We start from the raw sequence: 7,586 nt of genomic DNA on the forward strand, positions 1-7,586 counted from the left end.
TAAATAACAGCTTGTGAGACCCCGTTGAGAAGTAGTCATCCAGAAGTTTGCTTTTATCAGCAGATCATTCTTAAAACATTATTTTATTAAAATAATATTTGATCTGATCTTGCATTGTGAATGGTTGTCCAAAGGTATACCAATTATTGCTCAAGTTAGTTCCAAGACTAACTTAACTTCATTTCCAGATTCTTCAAGATAATCCTTGGTTTTCAAACATAAATAACATTGCATGGTAATATTGCATCATTCTTTCAATCATGGTTTCCAATCATCTTTAATCAACTTGTTTATATTGTACATAGCCCGTTAGTCTTCCCTATTCTTTAATTCTGCTTGGTAGTTTAGTTGGATTGTTTTAGCATAGTAAAAAGCTTGTTGATTGAAATATGTTTGACTTTGAGTTGACTTAGTTTTGTTAATACATTCTTGTATTTAAGAAATTGTGTGAATTCATTCCATGTGTGTGCAGAGTTTTGCTGTTCAATAATGTCAGAACTTGTCTCACACCTTTCTATTTTGTCCTAATACCATCGTCTTACTGGGCTGGTATTCACAGGACAACCCTTAACAGACCGAAATATTATTTGATAAAATATTAATTTTAAATAATATTCTCAGATTCATAATCCCAACAAGGGTGAGCAGTGATTGTTCAGGACACTATTCTCTGATGCTGTCCTTGTTTAGTTATACTTTCAATATGTTATTTCGAGGACACCATCTGTCACACCACTAAAACTCTGTTAGTCTGGAGTTATTTACCTACAACATGTTGTTTGGTTATCTTAAACTAATGATAGACATCCAGTTGAATTCCAACAAGTGTTATGTCAAGACAGCTTACAAGACAAACATTCAGAAATATGTGATCAAATCCATCCAATCATGTAGACTGATTCAACTTTAATCACATACATTGTGAGTTGGTACCATTTATAACCTAATGTAGTCAGATTCAATTTGCAGTGCCAACTTGTAAAATGCTTTCTATGTCTGGAGGTCCAACTGATTGCATCTGGTCACCAACTTATCCTGAGGAAGCATGTGTCAAATCCAGTTGTTACATTTGTAGCCATCCCTCTGCTGAGTAACCATGTGGCAACAGTGGAACGGAACGACTCCCTTTTAACGTGAAGACATTTCCACCATTTTTGTGTGAGCCGCCATTTTCCACAACTGACTGTGGGTTACAAGGAAAAGTCACATAATTCACAAGTAACATAAATAAAACATTAATCTTGGCAGCTGAAACATCATTCTCTAGGCTCAGACACAGAGACAAAAAAAACAGTTTCAGCTGAAGCTATTTATTGTGGTTAAATATGAAGGAGTTATGTCTGAGATGTTTGTACTGGCAGAGGACACATAAAAGCAAAACATGCTTTAGAAGAAAGCATTTCCTTTGATAATAAACTTTATGCATACAAATAACAGCTGAGTTCGTCTCTGATCTCTTTGCTAAAGCTTTCTGTCAAAGCTGTGGCCTCAGCTCTGTGTTATCTTCCCTCAGAACATGCAAACTCCATGCAGAAAGACCCGGCATTGCTTCTTGCTGCAAGGCAACACTGCTACCAACTGTGCCACCGTGAAGCCCAATATTCCAGTTGCTTTATTATCCTGGGTCAAAGAGTATTTCCAAAGGAGAGAATGGGGCTTAATGGGTCGTTATGCATTTGGAAAGTTGTGGGTTTAATTCCAGCTTCCTCCCTGTTACATGTTGTTGTGTCCTTGGCCAAGGAACTTAAACCTCAGTTGGCTATCTATCTGTGTATTGGTGTGTGCATGTATGCAAGTTTCTGAGTGCGGTAGGTTCAATATGGCTGTAGTGTAACAGCCTTTTTTGTGTAGGTTCAGTCCATGTATCTGTCCTCTTAACATGTTTTGTGTTGACACATTAATGAAAGGTCTTTTTTTGTCAAGGAAATAATCCCTCATGTGATTACCTTTGGAGATTGTCAGACAATAACATTCACCCACTAACTCGCACACATTAATACAACGATATGTAGATCGGTAGGCAAATTGAGGTTGCAAAACGACCACTCTTCTCACTGAGCCACAGTCGCCTTAAAACCCACAGTTGCCATTAAACCCTATGTTTGAATTATGAGTCTGTGCAACCGTTCATCCTTGCACTCCTCTTGGGAAGGCTGTACTTCTGTTTCTGCTGCGCTCCACACCTCGTTGCTTCTTTTTATAAGTACAAGATAATTCTGACCCATAAATACAGCTTTTCCAAGTGTTGTATGGGTGTTTGGGGAATATTTGCATGAAGGACATCCACTCACTACCTTTTCTAAAAAGCAAGTCCAGCTCATTCAGAAGATATATAAAATTTTTATTAAGCCAAAAAGAAATAGCACAGGATTGCATTTAAAACCAAGACTTTGTGTATGTGAATGCAGGAAACAGGAAAAAGTAATCCAAGGGGACATGTGTGCTTAGCTTTAGTACATATTATAAAGACGTGTAGCCTGTCAGCACACACCTTCATGTATGACTGGACAGCTTTCTCAGCTTTTTATTTATTTAAGCTGTTTCTTCCTCAGAGTGACCTTGTTGCTTTCCTATCTGTCTCATTTTTGATGCTCTCTACTATCACACCTTTCACATTAACACACAGAGCTGTTCCTTTTGCACATAGAGTGGTTCTTTCTGCAGATTCTTCCAACACCACACACTGAGAGAAAAAGTAGAACCTAATTTCAATTGATACATCACAGCTTGCAATATGCATGACCCACCTTGCCATTATCCGAATGTAATCTGAGTGTCAGATGTTTCATCACTCATCCTGTATATGGAATTGAGATCTATGCTGTAATGGTAGAGTTAATTTTAGCTCCTGTATGAAAAGTACAATTTTGATGGCTGAGATCTGGGAAGGAAAATGGGGTTTAATAATGATGGTTTTTGCAGATCATCTTCTTGAAATGTACTACTCAAACTTTAAGATGATAACAGCAAAGTCCTATTATTTGAGCTAATGATCTCATCGCATGGTGTCAGCAAGCTTTAATCACTGTGGTAAAGGTTTAAAGGACAAAGCAAGCCATGCGGAGCCATGCTTTTTTTCTCAACCACTAAGACTGCTGTCACACTGTTTTTCATTTTGGAGTATTGAAAGGTATGTGTTACATGGCTCTAAATGTAAGTGAAGAAAGGGGATACAGTAGAACATTAGGTCCTGTTATGTTTTTGGGGTATGTGTGTCACTTTTGATGCATTCCAGTTCTGAACAGTGCATGTGTACTGGGATCAGTTGTGTTGCATTTACTGTGTTCTGCAGCGTCAGGATGTAGATTGATTATTTTCATATTTACGGATCCGCTGACTGGGAATTAAATTTGAATGTGAAATTTATCCCCAAGTGGTCAGATAATTATTAACTGAATTATTTAGAGAGTAGGCCAAGCCATCAGTCTACTTTCAATTTCAAGCATCAGCCAAGCTAAGGTAAGTCAATTTTGAACAGTGCAGACAGCACAGCATGGTGCGCAAGTAAACAACTTTATTATACACTGAAAAAAATAATGCATTGGATTTACTCAATGACATTGGTTGCACACAAAGTTTTTACTTTGGCAGCAATCTACACTGTTGTGTTCATTTAACACAAAGTTGTTATATTCAGTAAACACAAGTATTTTATGTTACTACAAAATGATTCAAATGTGTTTGAATAAATTAAGTTCTGCTATCATTTCACTTTTGTCATTTGACTTCAGCACAACTCAGTCATTTTATTCCAACACAATTTGATTACTTAAATTCAACATTAATTTTATATGCTAATGACACCTTGATAATGTTAATACTTTAATATCATTAAAAATTTCAAAAATAAATGTTACTCAAAAAATAAACCTTATTCTAATTTAAAACCAAATTTTAAATGCAACTTAAGTTGTATTCTACAATCTATTTTCAACATCTTGTTACCCACTTTCCCCCCACCAAATAAGTTAACATTTAGAAAACATTTTGACACAATAAAAGCTTTTATTCAATGACTTGCAAAAAGTTAAAATGGCACATTTTACAGCCATTATAAATGGTGTATTGATTAAAAAGAATTTGCACCAAAACGTTCAACAAAACTGGTATTTGGACCCCCACACACATGAAATGTCAGTTTGTTTTTAAATGCAAACGCTCATTAACAATTATTGCATTGGCTCATTGGTGCAGTCATTTTATTCTATAACCTGGACGAACTGTCAAAATGGCACATTTTACATCCATTGTAGAACAGCATTATATTATAAATGGAGTTTGATGCACACATTGCACTTATTGTCACTGTTGGGAGTTCCTCTAGATATGTAGATTCCAACAGTTGTTGCTTCTATGGCACTGCAGTGTAGTAGACTTAGTCATGTCCTGGTGATAAAACAAGAATTTCTTTTTAGATTTTTAAAAAAAACACATTTAGATCTTTTATTCTTTACAGTAGGGTTGAAACAATTGGGTTAATTCCATTTAATCGATTAAATAATCAACTAATTTAATAATCAAATAAAACATGCCATTTCCTAAAAGATGAACACACCCAGAGCAGTAATTGAGGAAAAACTATATAAAATATGAAAAAAATATAAAAGCACACAGTGGCACACTAAAGATAAGCAACTATGAAATAATTGCATGAATGCCTCAAAGTAAAATTTTATACAGATACCCACCCACACCATACATATATAGATATAGATATATATCTATATCTATATATATATATATATATCTAGAGATAGATAGATAGATAGATAGATAGATAGATAGATAGATAGATAGATAGATAGATAGATAGATAGATAGATAGATAGATAGATAGATAGATAGATAGATAGATAGATAGATAGATAGATAGATAGATAGATAGATAGATAGATAGATAGATAGATAGATAGATAGATAGATAGATAGATAGATAGATAGATAGATAGATAGATCACAAAAACATATTCAGTTTATTCTTAAGTAACTGGAAAATACTGCTTTACACCCCAGTGATATTGAACCTTTAAAATGGTAAATAACTTAAACTTGAATCCAAGTAACATCATTAAAATATTGTGCTTAGCATATTGCCTATGTTTACACAAACTTACCATGTACTCCTGCATAAGGTCATCAGGGTCCTCGATGAGGAAAATGCAGAGTCCTCTTATGAGATTCTCCGTGGTAGTATCAATGTCATCCTGAAAGGTTATTACAACACATAACATTTTAACAAGTTGTCAAAAGAAAGACAAAGATTTGAAAAAAATTAATTAAAAACACTGTCATCAACAGGGGTTTCCACAGATTCCAGTGGAACAGCATTAGCTATTGTTATGATTTCAGGTTTAAAATTTGTTATTGAATATGAATTATGTGTTCTGCTCTTATGGGATTCAAGTGTTTCAAAGATTTTCATTTGAAAGTTGCAATCAAAAAATGGACAAGTTACCACCTAATTTTTCTTCAAGTGTGTATAAATATGAGCCCAATAATTCCTTTCAAAGACAAGATCTTTGCAAGGACATAAATGGCAACTAAATATACAGCACTCTTATTGACGACGGCCTTCCGACACATGAACTCTATTCAAATGAATCAAAAGTGCATTCCATGTCCTAAAATTGCAGCTTAAATGAGGTAATGGAAAACGATTATTCCCATGATATCTATGTTTTTACTCTATAATGACTTAATACTTTAGACCTACTTGGTAGAACTGAGGGGCATGCTTTACAGGGCCACATTCACAGCATCATTCACTGAAAAGAAGAAAAAGGAAAATAATGGATTAGTATCTGATAAGAAATCCACCAAATGTTTTTGATTTAATAATGCATGACAAGCTGCTAAAAAGACTATTTACCAGTTAATGAAAAAAATCATTAACTGAAAAGTTAATGATTTGTTTATACGTTCTGTATATTTATACTTGTATTTAAGTTCTTGTGGCATTTCTTGAAAAGTTACTTCATTTATTAACATACCTGAGGGTGTAGACAATATTAAGAACACTTTTCAATATAAAGCACATATGCAGCATCTATTTATCTCCTTAACAATGAAAAAAAAAACAGTTTATAAAAGTAGAATTCATACATCTTCTACATTGGATTACATAACAAAAACGTATCTCACCACCACAAACACTAGAGTCCAAAGCAAAAGACTTGACAACAGGATATCCAGAGATGGATTTGGTCTGTCAATCTGCAGCAAAAACAGCAACAAAAAACAATGCAGTGAACGGAACTTTTACCTTTGCCTCAAATCCACAATCCACCAACTCAAAAACGCTCTCGTGGAACAGTTGTGAACTACATAATTACCACGCTATAAAATAATAACGTAACATCACGAGACATAGTTGTTTTCTAGCCAAAACCTAAAGAAGTTCGGGAAACAGAACTTCGCACAGAACCTGAACTACATTCCAGAGACGGATGCTATGCGGAGGGATTTCAAAAGGGCGCGTGGTGTACAGCTACACCCGTCCTAGGAATGTAGTTACGAGTATTTGCTTCATGTCTCATAATATTACATAATTATACGTTATTATTTCATAGCGTGGTGAATGTGCAGGTCACAAAGTGTCCACAACAGCATTTTGAAGTTTTTAGATTGTGTATTTGATTAGGTTTGAGGGAAAAACGAGAATCCCGTATCCCTCCGCTTACAGAGTACCTGCTCTCAAGCCAGAGCCTTTGGTGATGGACAAAGCGTCTTTTTCCCGCCTCTTACTAATATGACTGCAGCCAACATTAAATACATGAGCAAACGAAAATGTACTTTGCAGCATTCCATTAATGGCCCCATTAAGTAATCCCTGTACTGTCGGAAAAATGGCCAGAAACACTAGATGTGCTCCTGGTTGTCCAACAACGACAGTCAACTAAACATCAAATATTTGAGAGCAGATGCTAATTTAGCAAACAGCATTAGCATGGTGAAAAACTACAAGGGAGCCACGCCTTAACGTTAATAACTTTACAAACGCCGTCGCAACAGCACGAAATATGGCACAGCTTATTTATACAAAGTCATTCATTATGCCTGTTCATGACCTGGTCTGTCAGATTTAACAAGTTAGGAACATTTAGTTAGCAACAAAAAGTTAGCTTGCAAAGAAAGTGGCGCATTTAATAATGGCAGCTGAAACTCTGGATATGCCCATTAAACAGCGCGACAAGAATATATCCCTTAAAAACTGGTCTTTCATGTTGCTATCCAAGAATATATTAAACATCACTGCTTAGTTAATACTGAAATAGATTCCATACTTACCGAGCTGAGCTGCACCTTGCACTTGCTTAGTTGGGGATGTAAAGGAGTCAGATACCGTTGGGCGGGATTTTTCTTTTAAACTTTCTCGTTTTAGGAGAGCAATATCGCGAGAAACCTTGTACTAACATGAGTGATTCACTTTATCCCAAGATGAATTGAACATGTTAAAACACAGACTATGTATATTATGTAGTATCTACACAATGCAATTACATTTTTGTTCAGTACATAAAACAATCTTGTTAAAGTTAATAAAGACGTTTGCATGGATTCAACAGATGCCAGTTTCCTTTTTTTCA

At 35.2% G+C, this 7,586-nt stretch overlaps 1 long non-coding RNA gene across 2 annotated transcripts; it reads right to left on the reverse strand.

Moving 5' to 3' along the window:
- Nucleotides 1-4,220: 4,220 nt before the first annotated feature.
- Nucleotides 4,221-7,339, reverse strand: LOC124860962. Of its 2 annotated transcripts, XR_007036520.1 has the most exons (5): nucleotides 7,288-7,339; nucleotides 6,142-6,213; nucleotides 5,714-5,765; nucleotides 5,115-5,204; nucleotides 4,221-4,386 (listed from the first exon to the last, which is right to left on the reverse strand). It is a non-coding gene; the product is annotated as an uncharacterized LOC124860962 (long non-coding RNA). The 2 variants fall into 2 exon arrangements; XR_007036519.1 differs by lacking the exon at nucleotides 7,288-7,339 and having other exon boundaries at nucleotides 6,142-6,434.
- Nucleotides 7,340-7,586: the final 247 nt, after the last annotated feature.

The sequence above is a fragment of the Girardinichthys multiradiatus genome, chromosome 23 (genome assembly GCF_021462225.1).
Source record: "Girardinichthys multiradiatus isolate DD_20200921_A chromosome 23, DD_fGirMul_XY1, whole genome shotgun sequence".
In the NCBI taxonomy this organism is placed as follows: domain Eukaryota; kingdom Metazoa; phylum Chordata; class Actinopteri; order Cyprinodontiformes; family Goodeidae; genus Girardinichthys; species Girardinichthys multiradiatus.